Source organism: Staurois parvus, unplaced genomic scaffold (genome assembly GCF_062004578.1).
Source record: "Staurois parvus isolate SC_StPar_1 unplaced genomic scaffold, SC_StPar_1.0 ptg000029l, whole genome shotgun sequence".
Classification (NCBI taxonomy): Eukaryota; Metazoa; Chordata; class Amphibia; order Anura; family Ranidae; genus Staurois; species Staurois parvus.
In genome coordinates this window covers 9586801-9611505 of record NW_028317825.1, presented here as the reverse complement: position 1 = coordinate 9611505, position 24705 = coordinate 9586801, and the positions used below count along the sequence as shown (strand labels likewise).

Here is a 24705-nt window from a genome sequence, read left to right as displayed (position 1 = left end):
AACTTGTTAGAAGTGATTCATGCTGATATCAGAGGAACGAAGCAGTAGACAGAAATGACACTTAGTGCTCCTGAGACAAGTACACACTATAGAGGAATATGCTCTGTTTATATTTCATGTCTGAGGTTTACAATCACTTTAAATCCTGGGAAAGCACTATTATGTTCTACATACTAATTATTGACGTGTACAAAGATGATGTCAAGCCATGGCATCCCCATGTGATTGGATCGAGGGGAATCCAGCAGGTTCTAGAGATATTTTTTCACACATAAAACCTCAGGGGGATATGTGGGATACTATTGTACTCAGGGGAATGTGCAAACATTGTGATTCTGCTCATCGCGCATCCATGAGAAAAAGGAAGGTTTAACGATAGCACTGAGCCTACAGCTCCAGATCAGACTAGTTTTCTTAAAACTATGAGATTTGTCTTTTGGCAAATTGTATTCTGGCAGCATTAGAGAAATATGTGATTAAATGCAATCTATCTAGCCACTAGCATTGCAGATCTTTGTCTGACATGTCTTTCATTATCACAGAAATAGTTTCAACTCTCCGACACATTTTTTTTTTCGTGGTATCAGCAAAATTATTTCCCTTAACGTGCACTTCTGAAGTGGACTGGATTTGAAGTGCTGTCATATTCCAAGAAAACTGTGGGCTTCTTTTCCTGTGTGGTTTGGGCCAGTTTTCTTCTGTCTCGCTTAATGCACAGAATTTTTGGAAATGGAGTTGGGCACTAGACTCCAGCATTTTTATTGCAGGATGTCTATTGATTGAATGTACTAGTCGCCTCCATTTATTTTGTAATCTCCTTCAGATGGCACATGTCCTTCAGTATAAAGGTTTGCATTTCTAGTTTTTTCATTCTCAGATAAGAGACTACCTGTACACCTTGGAGTTTAAGAAAAATATATAATACAGAAATATGGAAATTTAATTATATTGGTGCATGTGCATAGAAGCTTTTTTTAAAAGTTTTTTTTTTAAACTAAATTTTATTCCAGTATCATAGAAATCAGACTTGACAACATACATGGCTCTAGAGATTTTGAAAATTCTGAAACCTATACAGAATGAACAATATAGCCCCTTTCATGCTGTTACTGGACTCTCAATCACTCTCTGTTCTCAAAAAATGTTCACAATCACTTATTTTTGTTGCGGAGTTACTATATTGTAACTAAATGAAACATTAACGTACAGGTGAGAGCAAATGGCTGCTACCTGCACAATTGTACATTAAGCAAAAAAATTCTCCCATTGCCATCATAAAATCCTCATATTTTATTGTACAACGCATTTCAATTGAAATTCACAATCTTCATCAGAGGGAAACAGGGACATTTCTAAAAAATGAATAACATCAAATAATAACGAAAAAAAAATGAAAATTCAAACACAATAGTACAGTTTTATTCAGAAAACTTAGAAGCACCCAAAATTGCATTTAGGAGACAGTGTTCCAGGTTGCCAGAGGGCATCCACTAGGCCACATGTCCCCACAGATAAGCCCACAAAGGGTCACTATTAGAGATGAGCGAATCGAACCTGGCGAAGTGGAATTCGTTTCGAATATCAGGAAAAATTCGATTCGCATCGAATCCGAATTTTAGCAAACTTCGGGTGCACGAATCAAATTTTTCCCGATCAGCCGGCAAAAGTGTCACTGCAGAGAGCTCCGCTATTTCTGACAGTTCTGACAGTTCATTTACAGCGGTTGAAACATTGTATCTATTTGTTTCCACTTAGGATACAGATGTTTTTATTCGGAAATAAATAGATACAATGTTTCAACCGCTGTAAATGTGAAGGAACTGTCAGAGAACTGTCAGAAATAGCGGAGCTCTCTGCAGATACACTTTTTGCTGTACTTTAATTCTTCTTCTTTTCATTCTTCTTCTTCTTTTCATTCTTCTTCTTCTTCTTCTTTTCATTCTTCTTTTCATTCTTCTTCTTCTTCTTTTCATTCTTCTTCTACTTCTTTTCATTCTTCTTTTCATTCTTCTTCTTCTTCTTTTCATTCTTCTTCTTCTTTTCATTCTTCTTCTTTTCATTCTTCTTCTTCTTCTTTTCATTCTTCTTCTACTTCTTTTCATTCTTCTTTTCATTCTTCTTCTTCTTCTTTTCATTCTTCTTCTTCTTTTCATTCTTCTTCTTTTCATTCTTCTTCTTCTTCTTTTCATTCTTCTTTTCATTCTTCTTCTTCTTCTTCTTTTCATTCTTCTTCTTCTTCTTTTCATTCTTCTTTTCATTCTTCTTCTTCTTCTTTTCATTCTTCTTCTTCTTCTTTTCATTCTTCTTTTCATTCTTCTTCTTCTTCTTTTCATTCTTCTTCTTCTTCTTTTCATTCTTCTTTTCATTCTTCTTCTTCTTCTTTTCATTCTTCTTCTTCTTTTCATTCTTCTTCTTCTTCTTCTTTTCATTCTTCTTCTTCTTCTTTTCATTCTTCTTTTCATTCTTCTTTTCATTCTTCTTCTCATTCTTCTTTTCATTCTTCTTCTTCTTCTTTTCATTCTTCTTTTCATTCTTCTCATTCTTCTTTTCATTCTTCTTCTTCTTCTTCTTTTCATTCTTCTTCTTCTTCTTTTCATTCTTCTTCTTCTTTTCATTCTTCTTTTCATTCTTCTTCTTCTTCTTCTTTTCATTCTTCTTCTTTTCATTCTTCTTTTCATTCTTCTTCTTCTTCTTTTCATTCTTCTTCTTCTTCTTTTCATTCTTCTTTTCATTCTTCTTCTTCTTCTTCTTTTCATTCTTCTTCTTCTTCTTTTCATTCTTCTTTTCATTCTTCTTCTTCTTCTTTTCATTCTTCTTCTTCTTCTTTTCATTCTTCTTTTCATTCTTCTTCTTCTTCTTTTCACTCTTCTTCTTCTTCTTCTCATTCTTCTTCTTCTTCTTTTCATTCTTCTTTTCATTCTTCTCATTCTTCTTTTCATTCTTCTTCTCATTCTTCTTTTCATTCTTCTTCTTCTTTTCATTCTTCTTCTTCTTCTTTTCATTCTTCTTTTCATTCTTCTTCTTCTTCTTTTCATTCTTCTTCTTCTTCTTTTCATTCTTCTTTTCATTCTTCTTCTTCTTCTTCTTCGTCGTGCCCCGTGACTGCCCAAATGAGTGAAGTGTGCGGTGATTCTTAGATCGACGGCACTCATCTGCATGTCATACTGACTGACAGTATTATTTCTCTTCCCCAGCAGACTCCAAGGGCATTTAAATTAAAGGTACAGTGTTCTGCACTAATATAAAGGCTCTCTGAAGCCTAGAAACCCTTTAAATAAGTTAAATTCGCGGCGAATAAATTCGCATCGAATCGAATTTCTCCCGCAAATTCGGCGAATCAGCCGAATCGAATTTTTGAATAATTTGCTCATCTCTAGTCACTATACTTGACTGCCGGGGGTCCCAGTATGCAAACCCTCAGAGCAAAGACCTATAATCAAAGGGGATGCATCAGCTGAATAAAATATATAGTATCTCTCTGCATTATTTTCAGAGGTCATGTTGTTTCTGTGGTGGTTTTAATGTATATATACTACATATATACCTTTTTATGCTTTGTACAATAAAATATGAGGCTTTTATGATAGACGTTGTGTATTGCTGCATTAAAGTCCCAAGGAAAAATTTTCTTGATAAATGGACCTATCTGGCCCTTGGGGCGCTATTCATCTCACTGAAAGGGGACATTACTCTGCCCACTGACTTCAACAATGGGGCATAATTCCTGCCACTGAAACCAGCAATGGGGCACTAATCCTCCTACCAATGCCATGATGGGGCACTATTCCTCTCCCTAATACCAAAGATGGGGCATTGTTTACTTCCACTGATACCAAGAAAATATCTATCCCTGCTGGCCTCAGTTCGCCTCCCCTATAGCCTGTAGGAGAGTAAACTGGCCCTTTGTTTAGAAAGTTTGGAGACCTCTGCCTTAGGGTTTAGTGGATGTTGTAAAGGTGGTTCAAACACAAACATAGAATATCGTTTCGAATTTTGCAAAACACTGTATTTGTATACAGTGTATTTGTGTACATTCAACATGTACAGGCCTAGTGTACCCACACACATTCACTACACTTCCCTGTGGTTGATGGGAACTGTAATTTCCTTTTACTGCAGAGTGAGGAGAGGATATTATGTCATCCCTGTTGTTACACTCCCTTCTTGGCACAACAGTTGCTGTTATCTTTTGAATTACAGAGATGAGGTCATAAAAATTCACTTAGACATTCCTCCGAAATGGTAAGGATTTTGAAAATGTTATTAACTGTTTAGTGTTTTGTGTAGGGGGGTGTACTAATGGGTGATTTTTTTGCTTATCCTGGAGTTCTTCTTTAAGTAAGATTTAACATGCTACTGTAATTTAAAAAATTGTTTCCAATTGTTTTAAATCTTTGAATAAAATAGTACCTGATGACCCTGCCATGAAGGTTTTTTCCATACATGTTATGTTTTATGGGTGAACATGTCTCCAAAATGTCCTGCATTCTCAACATGTCACATACACCCCTGGGGTAGATTAAAAGCAGCTGTGCTAACACACATAGTGCAGGCATGATCCATGTGATTAGTTTTCTTTTTTAGGCTTTCTTTCTTTTATTTTCACCTGGTGATCTTGCCAGTAAGTCTGTTGCTTTTCAGCAGAACAAGCTTTCCTGCAACTGAAGCAGTTGAGAGCGTTGAGACAAACCATTTACCACTGACAGGGGTGCTTACAATGATAAGCTTTTATTTATTCATGTAAAACCTATATCCCAAAAGAAAAAAAAAACTGTTGCTGTAACTGCCATGTGAAATGGAGTTTGGCTTCAATGTGTTAGTGTACCTAAGTCAGCTAGTACACCTAACACTCCCCCCCAGACTGAAAATGCTACTGTTTGCTGTGTGTCTGTGCTCCTTCTTCTAGAGTAGGGGTACTCTAATACAAGCGGTGTGTTACAGGCCTGATTATCAGGTGAAAACAAAGGGAAAGAAGACTAAAAATAAACAAAAAAACAAATGACACCATCACATCTAAGGATTGGTGAAAGCAAAATACAGTGGGTAAAATAAGTATTGAACACGTCACCATTTTCACATCACCATTATGGCCCCAACAGTGTTCACTGGAACATTCAGAACAGAAGTTTAGACATCCTTCTGTAACCAATACCATCACCATGTTTGGCAAAAATAAGTTTGCGAAAGTCTTGAGAGTGCTCTTTGCTTTTTATGTGACACCTTGGTAATGAGACACCTTTTCATAGACCAGCAGTTGAGAGTGAACCAGCTGATATTAATTTGCACTGAAGGGGGCAGGATTGCTTTCTAATTACTGATAGATTTCAGCTGGTGTCTTGGCTTTCCATGCCTTTTTGAATCTCCCTTTCTTCATGTGCTCAATACTTTTTCCCTGTGTCATTCCAATTTATTACACATAACATCATTTCTGAACTAATTTATTTTGGTTTCTTTGTATGTATGGATTGTATGGGTTCTTACCGACATGTGATGAAAATGTCATGTCAGTAGCACCTTTAGAAACATATTTACTGAGAAAAATGGTCAATACTTATTTTACCCACTATATATTCTATTTTTGGATTAATACCACTTTAATAGTGGCTGCATCTGATCAGCTACAGCCACTGTTCAGCACACAATTTTCTGCCCAGCCTCCTTGAATTTCAATCAAAGAATGTCGGATGGGAGGGTGTCGACAGAGCCACCCACAAAGCAAATTCATGCTGTCTGCATCTAGGGCCGATCACTCGGGGTGATCATTGCATGAGCGATCACTTGCGAGTGGCTGCGATAGGCTGCGGGAGCCTGCAGCCTTCCCTTGCTTTTCTTGAGGCAGCTTATTGCCAGGAATCCTGGGGTTCTTGCATCTAATCATAGTTGGGTACATTGGCAAGTGTGAATGTTCCCTAAATGGCTTGGGGCTGAGCCTTGTTGTCTCAAGGTTTAGTCTGCTCCATTATCTTACATTTTACTGAGTTTCACATAGTTAGGGTAATTTATTCTTCTGAGCTTTATTATGAGAACGGTTTTCAAGTTGGTAGGAATCCATCTACCTATTTATCGATACATGCCACATTTGGGTATCAATGATGGATGTTTAACATCTGTGGTATGCGCAAATTTATTTTGCTTTCTCTTACATCTAAGCGCCTTTCATTCTGCTTTTTGCCTAAGAAAACACATCATTTTCCAAACACATTGTGCTGGATGATTTCTAAAAGGCTTAAGTCAATCCAAGATCCATCACAGCTCTGGAGTGTGAAACATTCGACTGCTGCCCTCTCAGGACATATCCCATAAAATATCCTTGTATCCTTGGGCGGCCTTATGTCTGTTTTCAACCAGCCTGTTTTATGGACACAAGAGAAGGTCAGACGAAGCCAGGGAGACATTTCAATGCTTGAATGAGATTAAACAAAATAACAGCTGGAGGCTCAGAAAAGAGGGGACTTGGACAGGCGGATGAAACTGTTTTTCATTTAAAGTTTAGTTCCAAGCACAAAGATGTATTGGGGTTGCAAGGAGGTGAAACCACCCACCATCTGTGTTCTTTTTCCCCAAAGTTTGGTAGCTTCCTTTAACGATTTAATAGCATTTGAATTTTGTTCAGTGACCCATAATGGAAATGCACAAAAGGCAGAAGTAAGCACGTTACAAAGGCAACCCACAGACTTGTCTCTTTTACAGATATTTCTGTGCAGGTATTGTAGCAGAGGGCAAGCGACCATGCATTAATTGAAAGAATGACAATTTATTGCAGTAACACTAAACACAACAATGGCTTGCTACAATAGATGGCTGGAAGTTGCAGGCCTTAATGGCTGTCTGCTCTGAACAGCAAGGAAAAGCAAACGACTGTTTGTGTACTCAGAGTGGATTTATAAATCACCTGTGAAGGCATCACTGTTTTTAATGAGGCCCACTGATAGAAAAAAATTTGCATAGGTCTTGAATATATGATTAGGAGGTATGTGATCAGCATGAAAACGGAAAGTGGAGAAAAGCGCAAGGTGACTGCTGTTTGATGTTGCATTCCCAGCATGACTTTTTTATTTTTTTATTTTTTAAAGGTATTCATAAGAGACACGTAGCTGGTGCTATACACTCACAAATCCCTACACCTGCTGTTACAATCACTGAGAGAGGTTGACAGTAGGCCCTGAGGAATTCTTTGAGATTGCATAAATTAAACAGTTTATCTGTGTTGTAACATCTACTATTTCTTCATAGGTTCTCTGTTAGTAAGAATAACCTTCATAAAGGGGCAGGTATGTTACTTGTGTTCCTGCATGGGGAAATCTGTAGGTAATGGTGGCCAATGAGAAGTGTAAACCACATCTGGAACCAGATGGTTGGGATGGAAAAGGATCCTTCCTTCCAGTACTAACCACACAGATCTCTCTGTAGAGGCATAACCCTAGTATAGAATGGCGCAAATACAAATGAAGGCATAACTAGAAAACATGGGTTTGTCAATGATGAGATGTGGCAGTTTTGTAGGCACAACATGTGGGTGGGTGCAGCTTGCTGACAGAGTCTGTCTCAGAGGGAGGAATGTGGCCTGGCTTGTGGGCACCCATTGGGAGGATTCCAGGAAGGATGGTGTGTCCATTGACTGCCCCTACTTGTCTGAAACCTCTCCCTACCACTAATCACTTTCCCTGACAGATGGGTGAGCAGTCACTATCCTGACCACTCTCAAAATGCTCACCAAGCCCGGGAGTCAGGGTCTTAATAGACTCTGCCTGACCCAAGATGGCCACCAAAGTCGCATGGGAGAGCAATATCCAACCGGATCGCTTCCCAGTAATCCAGGAAACCATAGAGGAGAAAGATCTTTCTGACTTCCTCTCCCTCTGCAATGCAGAGTTTAGCTCGGGGTAAAGTTTCAGCATCACAAACGGTAACTCCAAGCTACACACGGGAATACCCTTCAGCGCTGCTCTGGGATCTCTTCTTTTCTTACCTTGTCCTTCGCTCCCGCGATGTCCCCCCTGCAGTGTCCCTGGCAATGTCCTCCGGCTGATGCAGGCATCCGTCTTCTGGGTTCCGGTCCCTGCGACGTCAGGACGTACGGGGACGGAACGGCGGGAAATTTAAAAATGTGAAAAAGTGACATTCACTAAATACACTAAAATCACTTAGTAAAACATTACTGTATCAAAGCATTTCACATACATTTTGTCCCGAGTGATTTGTCCTGTGCCCTGCCTGCATTTTTACTGCTCTTCCTGCCTGGAAACTGAGAAATGTCCATGGTGTCCAAAAAGCGTCCCTTTAGGTCAAAAGCTTTTTTAGACCCGGGATGTTTACTAGACTCTTGTTCGGACAGATTTCAGTGAGGTATTCCTAAACATTTCCATGCAAAATAATGTACCACTTTGAGCACAGAAATACTGACATAATCAGACCGCTAGGGAGGTTAAGGGCTTTACTACATGCCATTTTAAGAGAGATCTCCTGTCAGGACATGTACAGGTGAAACTTGAAAAATTAGAATATCGTGCAAAAGTTCACTTATTTCAGTAATGCAACTTAAAAGGTGAAACTAATATATGAGATAGACTCATTACATGCAAAGCAAGATAGTTCGAGCCGTGATTTGTCATAACTGTGATGATTATGGCTTACAGATCATGAAAACCCCAAATCCACAATCTCAGAAAATTATAATATTACATGCAATCAATAAAACAAGGATTGTACATAGAACAATATCGGATCTCTAAAAGTATAAGCATGCATATGTACTCAGTACTTGGTTTGGGCCACTGTTGCAGCAATTACTGCCTCAATGCAGCGTGGCATGGAAGCTATCAGCCTGTGGCACTGCTGACGTGTTATGGAAGACCAGGATGCTTGGTTTGGTTTCCAAATGAGATGCAAAAGTTGCTCTCATCAGAAAACAGGACTTTGGACCACTGAGCAACAGACCAGGTCTGTTTTTCTTTAGCCCAAGTAAGACGCTTCTGATGTTGTTTGTTGTTCAGAAGCGGCTTGACAAGAGGAATACGACATTTAAAGCCCATGTCCAGGATCCGTCTGTGTGTGGTGGCTCTTGATGCACTGACTCCAGCCTCAGTCCACTCCTTGTGAAAGTCCCCAACACTTTTGAATGGCCTTTTCCTGACAATCCTCTCCAGGCTGTGGTCATCCCTGCTGCTTGTGCACCTTTTTCTTTTACACTTTTACACATAACTTTCTATTAATGTGCTTTGATACAGCAACTTCTTTTGCAATTACCTTTTGAGGCTCTCCCTCCTTATGGAGGGTGTCAATGATGGTTTTCTGCACAACTGTCAGGTCAGCAGTCTTTCCCATGATTGTGATTTCTACTCAACCAGACTGAGAGACCATTTAAAGGCTTAGGAACACTTTGCAGGTGTTATGGCTTAATTAGCTGATTAGAGTGGGACACTTTGAGCCTAGAATATTGCACCTTTTCACAATATTCTAATTTTCTGAGATTGTGGATTTGGGGTTTTCATGAGCTGTAAGCCATAATCGTCACAGTTATGACAAATCACGGCTTGAACTATCTTGCTTTGCATGTAATGAGTCTATCTCATATATTAGTTTCACCTTTTAAGTTGCATTACTGAAATAAATGAACTTTTGCACGATATTCTAATTTTTCGAGTTTCACCTGTAAGTCACCAAGAAACTGACACAGTAATTTGGTAGGTGTACACAGTACTTCTTAACTTGACATGAAATTCATTTTTTTCTGTTGCAGAAGGCCAAAACCACACCCTGAAGCATATTTAAGGATCTGTCTACTCAAAGGTAATAGTTAGTCAAAGATAATGCTTAGTGGGCAAAGCCAGACCCTGAATTTTATATGCCCTGCCATCACTTTTGATCATGTTCTTGCCAACCTTTGAGCTCCTGTTGCGTTCTCTAAATTAAAAAGCAAGGAAAAGTGTGCCCACTTGTAAGGGATCAATAAGGAAGTGTAGGTGCAGTGGCAGCGAACAGGGTTGTGTGACTACCTACTTCCTACAATTGTGTCACACCTGATTGCAATTTGTTTGCACCTTAGTTACAAGAACTATAGCAATTAAACAAGTGTTAAAAATTGAGACGTTTGCTACCGTATAGTACACTGGAGACCTTTCCTTGAAGAAGTCTTTAAAACCCAAGAGAACCAGAGGCAGGTATTTATATGTCATCAGATAGAGGAGGAGCAGCAAGCAGCCACTGGCTATCCAAGCATGACTGGGACTAGAGCAGTGGTGCTGGTTTCCTTAGTGGAAAGCTCCCCATGTTTTTACACAACGGCCCCGACATTACTGCAAACTGACTTCTCAAAGGAGGAGTGCAGCCAACCGTAATTTCCCTGCTGTGCCAAGGGGAACATTAAAGTCAGTGTGAGATGGATCTATTCACCTTCACTGTCTGTGCAGATATGGGTTATTAGCCACCTTTATGACAGACACAAGTCACCAATCACAGGTGCTATAGGTGGGCTGTGGAACGTTGTGGTAGTTCATTGAGCCTTCCTAACGGTAAGCATCTGCTTGCCTGTACGAGATGTACGGGAAAGCAGATACAGCGACAGGTCAGAGGGAGACCTGCATGGCTCTAAAGCATTGCAGCACCGATCAGCACATCGCTGGTGCAATGCTTTTGAGCCTCCAGAAACAAAAAATAATAAATTCACATTTTTTACCTGCAAAAAAAATGTGCATTTATTATTTTTTGTTAAAAGGTAAACTTATTCTTTAACAGGCATTGCTCAGTCATGCGACACAGTACCCAAATGAAATTTACATCACACAAATAGAGCTTTCTTTTTTTGGTATTTAATCACCGCTGGGTTGTTTATTTTTTGCTTTATAAACCAAAAAATACAAAAAAAAACAAATCTTGCAAACAACTAATCTTTCTTCATAAATGTATTATGCTACATTTCTTTGTTAAAAATAACCCAAATCTGTGTATATTATTTATTCTGTGTGAAAGTTATAAAGTCTCCAAACTATGGGATATACAGAGAGTAAGATAAGTATTGCACACACCACCATTTTTCTCAGTAAATATATTTCTAAACGTGTTATTGACATGAAATTTTCACCACATGCCGGTAACAACCCATGCAATCCATACATACAAAGAAACCAAATCAAATAAGTTCAGAAATTAAGTTATGTGTAATAAATTGGAATTACACAGGGAAAAAATATTGAACACTCTCACTGAAATGTATTTAAATCCTTTGTTGGTAATGGCAGCTTCAAGACGCCTCCTGTATGGAGAATCTAGTCGCATGCATTGATCAAGTGTGATTTTGACCCATTCTTCACACACAAACAGTATTCAAATCTTTGTGAAAATACAAAGAAACAGCGCAAATAAACACCTTACTTCAAATACAAACTTGAAAGTGATAAAATCAATAAAAAATGTCCAAATCAAAAAACGCTTGAAAAATTATATATAAAAAAACATAATAGAAAGTCCTTATTCCCAAGTGATAAAAAATATATATATAAATAAAAAATCATATGTGAAAAAATCAGATAGTCCAAACTGGGAAATTGCTTCCACCATTTACCAGTGAGAAAACCAATATTATTATTATTATTATACAGTATTTATAAAGCGCCAATAGTTCGCTCAGCGCTGTACATTACAAAGGGGGACAGAACATGTGACAGAACAATAACAATACAATGCAAAACATGAGGGGATCGAGGGCCCTGCTCTTTCGAGCTTACAATCTAAAGGTGAGTATTACACCTTTTGGGATATACAGGGATCCCAAACCCCCTTTAAACCTCCTGGACTCCTTTCCACCATATAGGATTTTGGGAAGAAATCTTTACTGGCTCCTGCCTTGTCCTCACTCCAGACTCCACAGCAGTGCAAAGGAAAGAAATATAAAATAGTGTAATCCTGCTACTAATATATATTGCTAAAAAACATAGCCAGACCACTCACATTTGTCAGATGAAAAAACAGCCTTTTTTATTGCCTCCATAGGCTCACATAAAATCCAGTGTTTCCAAGCGCCATAGTAGAAACCACACAGCCTGATCAGCAGGGAATGACAGGATAATCTTCAGACAGTTATCAAAAAGGCCGCTTGGAACGCACCGCATGGCGTGCATTCCACTCACCGGATATGACACGGAACTGTGGTTCACCCACACCCTCACTGGTGAGAAGGAGACTTTTAGTATTCAAATCTTGAAGGTTCCTTTAGCCTTCTCTATGTACTCTGATATTTAGTTCTTTCCATAGATTTTCTGTTGGATTCAAGTCAGGTGATTGGCTGGCCATTCTAGCAGCTTTATTTTCTTTCTTTGAAACCAATTGAGAGTTTCCTTGGCTTTATGTTTTAGATCATTGTCTTGCTGAAATGTCCACCCTCGTTTCATCTTCATCATCCTGAGGGATGGCAGCAGATTTTTTATTAAGAATGTCTTGGTACATTTTTACATTCATCCTTCAACGATACGAGGTTTGCCAGTACCGTATGCTGAAAAACAGCCCCACACCATGATGTTCCCACCTCCAAACTTCACTGTTGGTATGATGTTTTTGGGGTGATGTGCAGTGCAATTTGACCTCCAAACATGGTGCGTATTATGGCATCGAAAGCGTTCAATTTTGGTCTCATCTGACCGGACTATATTCTCCCAGTATTTCACAGGCTTGTCTAAATGTTGTGTAGAAAACTTTAAACGAGCTGCAAAATGCTTATTCTTCAGCAACGCAGTCTTGCGTGGTGAGCATGCATACAGGCCATGGTGGTCTCATTTCTTGAGGCCCTAAAATGCCAGGACAATACAAATACCCCCAAATGAACATTTTTGGAAAGTAGACAGTCCAAGGTATTTAAATTGTTACTAAACCCAGGACCCTGCATTCACTCTATCTGGTCTCCCACAGCACACAGAACATGGAAATGCAATTATTTTAGTAAATATAAACTGCTAAATACCTTTTCTCATCAGCAATTAGAGCAATCTTGTGACTTCTATCAGCGTTCAGCAGAGCACGTTAAAGCTTGTAGGAGTTTTCTTTCTACTCTGGGAGGATGCAGAACCCCTGGCCTCTGTCTGGACAGTGCTGATTGGCCCTGTGCTGATCACATGCACTCTCCCAAGAAAAAAAAACCCTCTCTAGCAATACACACCAAACGGAGCATGTGCAGAGTGTCTCCACATGATATGTCTTATCAGGAGATAAGAGGGGGATCAGAGAAGTCAGGATCAAACAGTATTTTTACACAATGCAGAGAAATAACCCCTCAGGGGTTAGACTGATTTTACTGTTGTGGGTTTAGCAACACTTTAATAAGAGATATGGTGAGTTTTTTGAAGTTGTAATTTTTGTCACAATATTTTGCAAAATGAAGAAACTAATACATTATACAAGAGGGGTCTCACTATCTGATAAGCATTTAAGATATTGGTGAGAAGATCACTTGCAGAGGATTGTCTATTAAGGAACTTTGCACATGGGGATATTCTAGCACTGGGAATAAGGGCTATTATTTTGAGACCTTTTTGGGGAAAGGAGCATTCCAGTAGCTGGAATAATACTCTATTTGAGGACAATTAAACGTTTTCATATATCCCAAGCACTGATGTGCACATTGTTATTAGACTTAGAGTGCTGAGTGTTCTTATAAGTATATGTACAGCCAATCACTAAAACCTCATGTAAACTTTAGATGTTAAAGTAATTTTGATCAAAAGTAATTTTGATTTCATTCTGCAGTTTTGATTGTCATACCCTGCTATGAAATTCCTTGATAAAGTACCTGTTATAGGAAAAATGCTTGGTCTCTGTCTCCTATTTGTTCTGCCTTGTCACAAGCATAGTGTTGACTATGGCCCTTGTGATGCAAATGTCGTTGGTTTAGTTCAGTAAAAAAAAATTGATGAATATGTTAACAGTTTACATCAGTTTGCAGATCCATTATATTCAGTTCTGTTTACATCTGTTTTCGTCATCAGTTTACTTCTGTCTTTCACATCTGTTTGGGCATTAAAATAAAATGTGTTCTTTTTTTTTTTTTTTTTTTTTTTAAATGGAATGGATGTAGATGGATGGCATTTATTTACATCCGTTTATGTCTGCCAAAACAGAAAGAATGCAAACCTTTTCTAGTTTTTTTTTTGCAGACCTAAACGGACACGGATATTAAGTGGATGTAATTGAATATATGTCTATTTACATTAATTTGCCCATTGAGATGTCTTGCCCTTCCATCTGGATCTGTCTGAAATACAAACAAACGGATCCAGACTGAACACTTGGGTGACAGGGGTCTACAAGTGGCTATAAGTGGGCACTTTGCAAAGGTATGGTCCACTGTTGGCACCATCAGGAAATGACATTCAACTATCGCTGTAAGGTGTTCTTGTGGAAGGGAAAGGATAATAATGGTGAAAAAATACTTTATTTGAAGAAAAAAAAATGATTGTTCAAAATTATTGTAAGCCCTCTCCTTATAAAACAACCCATTCAGGTTAAAATAGAAATGAAAGCCAAACATTTGTGCATAGATATAAACACCATCATAAATACAAATTTTTTTCACTTTTTTATAAGTGATCGCATTCTCTCTGTTCTCAGCTGAATTAGAGCTGGGGGAGGAGAAACTGCAGCACACTGCTCTTCCCAGTGGCAGGCTGTGCGTGGAGTGGGGGGCGTTTCAGGAGCAGGTTGACTTCCCAGCACAGCTATTATTATACAGTATTTATAAAGCGCCAATAGTTCGCTCAGCGTTGTACATTACAAAGGGAGACAGAACATGTGACAGAACAATACCAATACAATGCAAAACATGAGGGGATTGAGGGCCCTGCTCTTTCGAGCTTACAATCTAGGAGGGAGGGGATCGTGGCACAGGAGGAGATAGCTGTGGGGGATGGAGTGGTAGTAAGAGTGGAGGAGGTCGGTCAAGTTAGCAGGGGGTGGGGTAGGCTTCCCTGAAGAGATGGGTTTTCAGGGTGCGCCTAAAGGAGAGGAGAGTAGGTGATAATCTGATGGGTTGGGGCAGGGAGTTCCAGAGGATGGGTGACACCCTGGAGAAGTAGTGGAGGCGGGCATGGGAGGAGGAGACCAGGGAACTAGAGAGAAGGAGGTCTTGTGAGGAGCGGAGTGTGCGTGCTGGGCGGTACTTGGATATTAGGTCAGTGATGTAGTTCGGGGCAGTATGGTGGACAGCTTTGTACGTCAGCGTTAGGATTTTGAGTTTGATCCGTTGCGCAATCGGAAGCCAGTGGAGGGATTGGCAGAGGGGGGTGGCGGAAACCGAGCGGTTGGAAAGGTGAATGAGTCTGGCAGCCGTATTCAGGATCGACTGAAGCGGGGATAGCCAGCGGCAAGGCAGGCCAGTGAGGAGGGAGTTGCAGTAGTCGAGTCGTGATATGATGAGGGAGTGGATGAGCTGTTTAGTGGTTTCTGGGGTTAGGAACGTGTGGATTTTGGCGATGTTGCAGAGGTGGAGTCTGTACGAGTTTGTTAAAGATTGGACTTGGGGCTGGAAGGATAGGTTGGAGTCCAGAATGACACCAAGTACTCTGGCCTGCGGGGCGGGTTTGATGGTGGTGTTGTTTGATGTGATGGAGAAGTCAATGGGGGGTGGTGTCCGGGCTGGGGGGGAAGACAAGAAACTCGGTTTTGGAGAGGTTCAGTTTAAGGAAGTGGAGCGACATCCAGTCTGATATGTCGCTCAGTAGGTGTGTGATTCGGGCGAGAGACCGAGGGGGTGAGAGCTAACCACTTCCTCTGCTAAGTGTGGTTAGTTTTTTAATAGAAAAGCAGACAGACTGGCAGGGATTTCACACAAAGGACGCAATACAAAGAGAACAGGATACTTTTTCATACAAGTACATGGTACAGCTCATATCAGGAATATGAAATGCTGAGTTTACAAATTCCTTAACAACTAAATGTCATTTAGTTACACATACTTTAATTCTGATGCAGGAAATAACTGTTTACTGGCTGTATTTTGCTTTACATATCAATAAGAAAAAATATTGCAGCAATAAAATGAGATTTGCAGGGTAAGCAAGTGCATATAATTAGCATTCAGACTACTATTTGCAAAGTTTGCTGCACTAGCTCAATATGCCTAAGTTAGGCAAAAAAAAAAATTGTGCAGCGCCTTTTATCTGCATTTCACTAGTAGAGAATGTGGCAGTGCAATTAATCTTCTATGTATTAGGAAATTGCACCAGACAGCAATGTGTAATTCATGGATGTAGTGCTATTTGATGTCAGGCACATGATAAACATAACTATGTTGATTTCACAGGAATGAAACAGACCATGAAGGATATCCATGGGTCATTGGCACTCTCATTTCCCTGGAAACAACTAATGTCCTATAGAATTAGTAGAGGAGTCAAGCTCTAACATACACGGTTTAAGAGTACTTTGCCATAGTGTAATCATTTAGTTCTACAATGTTTTTTTTAATGATAATTTTCATAAGATAGAGGTAACTGTTTAAAAATGCTCCAATAAAAATACTGATGTGTATCGTTTTTAAAGTGAACCCTAAGGCAGAAAAATGGAGATAAGGCTATTTCCGTATCCCATAAATCATATTAGATGGGACATTCTTTTATCTATGAATACCTGTAAATTTATTTAAAGTGTTTGCCCCATGAAAAAGCTGACAGCTCCTATGTAATAAATAACTGAAATTAGCTTCTATAATCTTGTTTCTGCTCAACTGGATCTATATTACTGAACTAGTGACATTTTGTTGAACAGAAAATTCTCATTGTAGAATTACCTGGACGCCGCTATGGTAAACTCCATTAAAAATCCCTGCCACCAGTATAGCTATTACATAGGATATTTGACACGTTACCTTTTATAGTGGGAAGTAACAATTCAGTACTGTCCGTGATACTTTTTTTATTTGCACTAACATACAATTTTGAGGACAAGCTTTTGGGGTATGTCCCCTTCTTCAAGGTCCAAGCAGTACTGTTACAAAGTTTTAGCAGAATGTTAGAAGATATGTGGGGATTGAGAAAAAAAAAAAGCAAAAAGAAACACAAGCCTAAGGTTAGCCTAGAGATAAGAACAGCAAAAAGCAAAGACTGGGGGGGCTTTTCCTCAAAATTGTATGTTAGTGCTAGAGATGAGCGAATTATTCAAAAATTCGATTCGGCTGATTCGCCGAATTTGAGGAAGAAATTCGATTCGATGCAAATTTATTCGCTACGAATTTAACTTATAAAAAGGGTTTCTAGGCTTCAGAGAGCCTTTAAATTAGTGCAGAACACTGTACCTTTAATTTAAATGCCCTTGGAGATGAGGAAGGAGAAGGAGAAGGAGAAGGATGAGAAGAAGGAGAAGGAGAAGGATGAGAAGAAGGAGAAGGATGAGAAGAAGGAGAAGGATGAGGAGAAGGAGAAGAAGAAGGATGAGAAGAAGGAGAAGGATGAGAAGAAGGAGAAGGAGAAGGATGAGAAGAAGGAGAAGGAGAAGGATGAGAAGAAGGAGAAGGAGAAGGATGAGAAGAAGGAGAAGGATGAGAAGAAGGAGAAGGAGAAGGAGAAGGAGAAGGATGAGAAGAAGGAGAAGGATGAGAAGAAGGAGAAGGATGAGAAGAAGGAGAAGGAGAAGGATGAGAAGAAGGAGAAGGAGAAGGATGAGAAGAAGGAGAAGGAGAAGGATGAGAAGAAGGAGAAGGATGAGAAGAAGGAGAAGGAGAAGGATGAGAAGAAGGAGAAGGATGAGAAGAAGGAGAAGGATGAGAAGAAGGATGAGAAGAAGGAGAAGGATGAGAAGAAGGATGAGAAGAAGGAGAAGGATGAGAAGAAGAAGGATGAGAAGAAGAAGAAGGATGAGAAGAAGGAGAAGGATGAGAAGAAGAAGAAGGATGAGAAGAAGAAGAAGGATGAGAAGAAGAAGAAGGATGAGAAGAAGGAGAAGGATGTTTCCATAAATGGAAACAAATAGATACAATGTTTCAACCGCTGTATGGAGTGAATGTCAGAGAACTGTCAGAAATAGGCTATTTCTGACAGTTCTCTGACATTCAATACTCCATACAGCGGTTGAGGAGTGAATGTCAGAGAACTGTCAGAAATAGCCTATTTCTGACAGTTCTCTGACATTCACTCCATACAGCGGTTGAAACATTGTATCTATTTGTTTCCATAAATGGAAACAAATAGATACAATGTTTCAACCGCTGAGCTCTGCAGATACACTTAGCGGAGCTCTGCAGATACACTTAGCGGAGCTCTGCAGATACACTTTTTGCCGGCTTGGAATTCTTCTTATTTTCATCCTACTTCTTCTTCCTCTTCTTCTTCATCCTCATCCTCAGAAGAAGAAGAAGAGGATGAGGATGAGGATGAAGAGGAAGAAGTAGGATGAAAATAAGAAGAATTCCAAGCCGGCAAAAAGTGTATCTGCAGAGCTCCTCTATTCTGCAGATACACTTAGAGGAGCTCTGCAGATACACTTTTTGCCGGCTTGGAATTCTTCTTATTTTCATCCTACTTCTTCTTCTTCTTCTTCTTCATCCTCATCCTCAGAAGAAGAAGAGGATGAGGATGAGGATGAAGAAGAAGAAGAAGAAGTAGGATGAAAATAAGAAGAATTCCAAGCCGGCAAAAAGTGTATCTGCAGAGCTCCTCTATTCTGCAGATACACTTAGAGGGGCTCTGCAGATACACTTTTTGCCGGCTTGGAATTCTTCTTATTTTCATCCTACTTCTTCTTCTTCTTCTTCATCCTCATCCTCTTCTTCTTCTTCTGAGGATGAGGATGAAGAAGAAGAAGAAGAAGAAGAAGCAGTAGGATGAAAATAAGAAGAATTCCAAACCGGCAAAAAGTGTATCTGCAGAGCTCCTCTAAGTGTATCTGCAGAATAGAGGAGCTCTGCAGATACACTTTTTGCCGGCTTGGAATTCTTCTTATTTTCATCCTACTTCTTCTTCTTCTTCTTCATCCTCATCCTCATCCTCAGAAGAAGAAGAAGAGGATGAGGATGAAGAAGAAGAAGAAGAAGTAGGATGAAAATAAGAAGAATTCCAAGCCGGCAAAAAGTGTATCTGCAGAGCTCCTCTATTCTGCAGATACACTTAGAGGAGCTCTGCAGATACACTTTTTGCCGGCTTGGAATTCTTCTTATTTTCATCCTACTTCTTCTTCTTCTTCTTCATCCTCATCCTCTTCTTCTTCTTCTGAGGATGAGGATGAAGAAGAAGAAGAAGAAGAAGAAGCAGTAGGATGAAAATAAGAAGAATTCCAAACCGGCAAAAAGTGTATCTGCAGAGCTCCTCTAAGTGTATCTGCAGAATAGAGGAGCTCTGCAGATACACTTTTTGCCGGCTTGGAATTCTTCTTATTTTCATCCTACTTCTTCTTCTTCTTCTTCATCCTCATCCTCATCCTCAGAAGAAGAAGAAGAGGATGAGGATGAAGAAGAAGAAGAAGAAGTAGGATGAAAATAAGAAGAATTCCAAGCCGGCAAAAAGTGTATCTGCAGAGCTCCTCTATTCTGCAGATACACTTAGAGGAGCTCTGCAGATACACTTTTTGCCGGCTTGGAATTCTTCTTATTTTCATCCTACTTCTTCTTCTTCTTCATCCTCATCCTCTTCTTCTTCTTCCGAGGATGAGGATGAGGATGAAGAAGAAGAAGAAGAAGAAGTAGGATGAAAATAAGAAGAATTCCAAACCGGCAAAAAGTGTATCTGCAGAGCTCCTCTAAGTGTATCTGCAGAATAGAGGAGCTCTGCAGATACACTTTTTGCCGGCTTGGAATTCTTCTTATTTTCATCCTACTTCTTCTTCTTCTTCTTCTTCTTCATCCTCATCCTCATCCTCAGAAGAAGAAGAAGAGAATGAGGATGAAGAAGAAGAAGAAGAAGAAGTAGGATGAAAATAAGAAGAATTCCAAGCCGGCAAAAAGTGTATCTGCAGAGCTCCTCTATTCTGCAGATACACTTAGAGGAGCTCTGCAGATACACTTTTTGCCGGCTTGGAATTCTTCTTATTTTCACCCTACTTCTTCTTCTTCTTCTTCATCCTCATCCTCTTCTTCTTCTTCCGAGGATGAGGATGAGGATGAAGAAGAAGAAGAAGAAGTAGGATGAAAATAAGAAGAATTCCAAACCGGCAAAAAGTGTATCTGCAGAGCTCCTCTAAGTGTATCTGCAGAATAGAGGAGCTCTGCAGATACACTTTTTGCCGGCTTGGAATTCTTCTTATTTTCATCCTACTTCTTCTTCTTCATCATCCTCATCCTCAGAAGAAGAAGAAGAAGAAGAAGAGGATGAGGATGAAGAAGAAGAAGAAGAAGTAGGATGAAAAGAAGAATGAAAAGAAGAAGAAGAATGAAAAGAAGAAGAAGAAGAATGAAAAGAAGAATGAGAAGAATGAAAAGATTCTTCTTCTTCTTCTTTTCATTCTTCTTTTCATTCTTTTCCTTCTTTTCATTCTTCTTCTTCTTCTTTTCATTCTTCTTTTCATTTTTCTCATTCTTCTTTTCATTCTTCTTCTCATTCTTCTTTTCATTCTTCTTCTTCTTTTCATTCTTCTTTTCATTCTTCTCATTCTTCTTTTCATTCTTCTTCTCATTCTTCTTTTCATTCTTCTTCTTTTCATTCTTCTTTTCATTCATTCTTCTTCTTCTTTTCATTCTTCTTCTTCTTCTTTTCATTCTTCTCATTCTTCTTTTCATTCTTCTCATTCTTCTTCTCATTCTTCTTTTCATTCTTCTTCTCATTCTTCTTTTCATTCTTCTTCTTCTTTTCATTCTTCTTTTCATTCTTCTCATTCTTCTTTTCATTCTTCTTCTCATTCTTCTTCTTCTTTTCATTCTTCTTTTCATTCTTCTTCTCATTCTTCTTTTCATGAAGAAGAAAAGAAGAATGAGAAGAATGAAAAGAAGAATGAAAAGAAGAAGAAGAAGAATGAAAAGAAGAATGAGAAGAAGAATGAAAAGAAGAATGAAAAGAAGAATGAGAAGAATGAAAAGAAGAATGAAAAGAAGAAGAAGAAGAATGAAAAGAAGAAGAAGAATGAAAAGAAGAATGAAAAGAAGAAGAAGAAGAATGAAAAGAAGAAGAAGAAGAATGAAAAGAAGAATGAAAAGAAGAAGAAGAATGAAAAGAAGAAGAAGAAGAATGAAAAGAAGAATGAAAAGAAGAATGAGAAGAATGAAAAGATTCTTCTTCTTCTTCTTTTCATTCTTCTTTTCATTCTTCTTCTTCTTTTCATTCTTCTTCTTCTTCTTTTCATTCTTCTTTTCATTCTTCTCATTCTTCTTTTCATTCTTCTTCTCATTCTTCTTTTCATTCTTCTACTTCTTTTCATTCTTCTTTTCATTCTTCTCATTCTTCTTTTCATTCTTCTTTTCATTCTTCTTCTCATTCTTCTTTTCATTCTTCTTCTTCTTTTCATTCTTCTTTTCATTCTTCTTTTCATGAAGAAGAAAAGAAGAATGAGAAGAATGAAAAGAAGAATGAAAAGAAGCAGAATGAAAAGAAGAATGAGAAGAAGAATGAAAAGAAGAATGAAAAGAAGAATGAGAAGAATGAAAAGAAGAATGAAAAGAAGAATGAAAAGAAGAAGAAGAAGAATGAAAAGAAGAAGAAGAATGAAAAGAAGAATGAAAAGAAGAAGAAGAATGAAAAGAAGAAGAAGAATGAAAAGAAGAAGAATAATGAAAAGAAGAAGAAGAAGAATGAAAAGAAGAATGAAAAGAAGAAGAAGAAGAATGAAAAGAAGAATGAAAAGAAGAAGAAGAATGAAAAGAAGAAGAATGAAAAGAAGAATGAAAAGAAGAAGAAGAATGAAAAGAAGAAGAAGAAGAATGAAAAGAAGAATGAAAAGAAGAATGAGAAGAATGAAAAGATTCTTCTTCTTCTTCTTTTCATTCTTCTTTTCATTCTTCTTCTTCTTTTCATTCTTCTTCTTCTTCTTTTCATTCTTCTTTTCATTCTTCTCATTCTTCTTTTCATTCTTCTCATTCTTCTTCTCATTCTTCTTTTCATTCTTCTTCTCATTCTTCTTTTCATTCTTCTTCTTCTTTTCATTCTTCTTTTCATTCTTCTCATTCTTCTTTTCATTCTTCTTTTCATTCTTCTTCTCATTCTTCTTTTCATGAAGAAGAAAAGAAGAATGAAAAGAAGAATGAAAAGAAGAAGAAGAATGAAAAGAAGAATGAGAAGAAGAATGAAAAGAAGAATGAAAAGAAGAATGAGAAGAATGAAAAGAAGAATGAAAAGAAGAAGTATTCCAGTACAGCAAAAAGTGTATCTGCAGAGAGCTCCGCTATTTCTGACAGTTCTCTGACAGTTCCAGTGGTTGACAGCGGTTGAAACATTGTATCTATTTATTTCCGAATAAAAACATCTGTATCCTAAATGGAAACAAATAGATACAATGTTTCAACCGCTGTACATGTGAAGGAACTGTCAGAGAACTGTCAGAAATAGCGGAGCTCTCTGCAGGGACACTTTTGCCAGCTGATCGGGAAAAATCCGATTCGCGCACCCGAATTATGCAAAAATTCGGATTCGACGCGAATCAAATTTTTCCTGAAATTCGAAACGAATTCCACTTCGCCTGGTTCGATTCGCTCATCTCTAGTTAGTGCAAATAAAAAAAGTATCATGGACAGTACTGAATTGTTTCTGTCGCAAGTGCACTAATCCAGCTACAATCACCTCAGGCAATAGTGGGAACTACAAATTTCGGAAATTGTAAAGTGTTAATCCAGTTTTCTGGCTAAGTGAATATTGTAAACCCAAAAAATTATTTTTGTTATTTTTATTTGAACCTATGTTATTTAGACGTGGAAGGATTAAACAATTCTTGAATAAATTAGCTGTATTACTAAACTAAGTGATTGGTTCACAGGGTAGGATTACTTTTTAGTCCACTGTAATTGTTTTTAATATAACTGATATCCTAACCTCCAAAGGTAGAACAGACGTGTTCTCTGAAAAGCAGCTGGAAAGGCCTGTATACATGCCGTGGTCACTGCAAATTTAATGCAACTTGTTGAGTAGACAGGTGGCATCAAATGTTAAATTCTCCCATTCAAGTCAATGTGCCTGCCCCGGAACTTTAGTACTAAAAACAATTGAAGTCGGGATTGCCTTCTGAAAGCCTGGCCATGGCTGCTTACCTGACCAAGTGTAAACTTAGCCAAAGATGTACAAAAATGTCTAGTTACATGGTTCTGGAATATTATGATTGTCTTAAAATAGAGCCTATCCAGATCATTATTCTTTAACGAAAAAAAGGTTTATTGATAAAAAGTGCTAAGAGCCACTGATTAGAATCCACATAAATGAGAAAAATAGAGATCCATTCACATGTACATATAATCAGCCACTGATTACAATCCACATAAATGAGAACAACAGAGATCAATTCACATGTACATATAAGCAGCCAAGGATTACAATCCACATAAATGAGAACAACAGAGATCCATTCACATGTACATATAAGCAGCCAAGGATTACAATCCACATAAATGAGAACAACAGAGATCCATTCACATGTACATATAAGCAGCCAAGGATTACAATCCACATAAATGAGAACAATAGAGATTCATTCACATGTACATATAAGCAGCCAAGGATTACAATCCACATAAATGAGAACAATAGAGATTCATTCACATGTACATATAATCAGCCACGGATTACAATCCACATAAATGAGAACAAAAGAGATCCATTCACATGTACATATAATCAGCCACGGATTACAATCCACATAAATGAGAACAAAAGAGATCCATTCACATGTACATATAATCAGCCACGGATTACAATCCACATAAATGAGAACAACAGAGATCTATTCACATGTACATATAATCAGCCACAGATTGCAATCCACATAAATGAGAACAACAGAGATCCATTCACATGTACATATACAGTATCTCCCAAAAGCGAGTACACGCCTCACATTTTTGTATATATTTTATTATATCTTTTCATGTGAAAACACTGAAGAAATGACACTTTATACAATGTAAAGTATACAGCTTGTATAACAGTGTAAATTTGCTGTTCCCTCAAAATAACCCAACACACAGCCATTAATGTCTAAACCGCTGGCAACAAAAGTGAGTACACCGTTAAATTATAATGTCCAAACTGAGCCCACTTAGCCATTTTCCCTCCCCCGGTGTCATGTGACTCATTAGTGTTACAAGGTCTCAGGTGTAAATGGGGAGCAGGTGTGTTAAATTTGGTATTATTGCTGTCACTCTCATACTGGTCACTGTAAGTTCAACATGGCACCTCATGGCAAAGAGCTCTCTGAGGATCTGAAAAAAAGAATTGTTGCTCTACATCAGGGGTGTCAAACTTAATTTCATTGCGGGCTGTATCAGCATTATGGTTGCCCTCAAAGGGCCGGTTGTATCTGTAAGACTAGATGTCCAGAGCACCCCACCCCCATTACATCAGATGTCAAGAATCCCAGACCGGGCAGAGCTGGAAAGCAGAAAGTGCAGGGTTTGGAGGAAGACCAGAGGAGGAGTGGAGTCAGTTACCAAAGTCTGCTGAATACTGAGACCAGGGGAGGCAGAGATGAGGGGGTGCTGCAGCTGCACTGAGAGGTGCAGGATTTGGCAGAGCAGTTCTATTCTCCTGCCAACTGCTGAGACAAGGTGGGGGCAGAGACAAGGGGGAACCTGTGAGGGGTGTACTCACTTCTGTGAGATAC

At 38.6% G+C, this 24705-nt stretch overlaps 1 protein-coding gene across 3 annotated transcripts in view; it reads left to right on the top strand.

Moving 5' to 3' along the window:
- SERPINF1 (serpin family F member 1) overlaps nucleotides 1-24705 on the top strand; it is a 108770-nt gene that overhangs the window by 20437 nt on the left and 63628 nt on the right. Inside the window, exons 1-2 of one of the 3 annotated variants that reach the window (XM_089657756.1) lie at nucleotides 7253-7271; nucleotides 9740-9789. The exons of 1 other annotated variant lie outside the window; for it this stretch is intronic. The gene's annotated coding sequence lies outside the window, so the exon portion shown is untranslated. Of the gene's footprint in view, nucleotides 1-7252; nucleotides 7272-9739; nucleotides 9790-24705 lie in introns of those variants that run through there. One more of the 3 variants, XM_089657747.1, reaches the window with a different exon arrangement.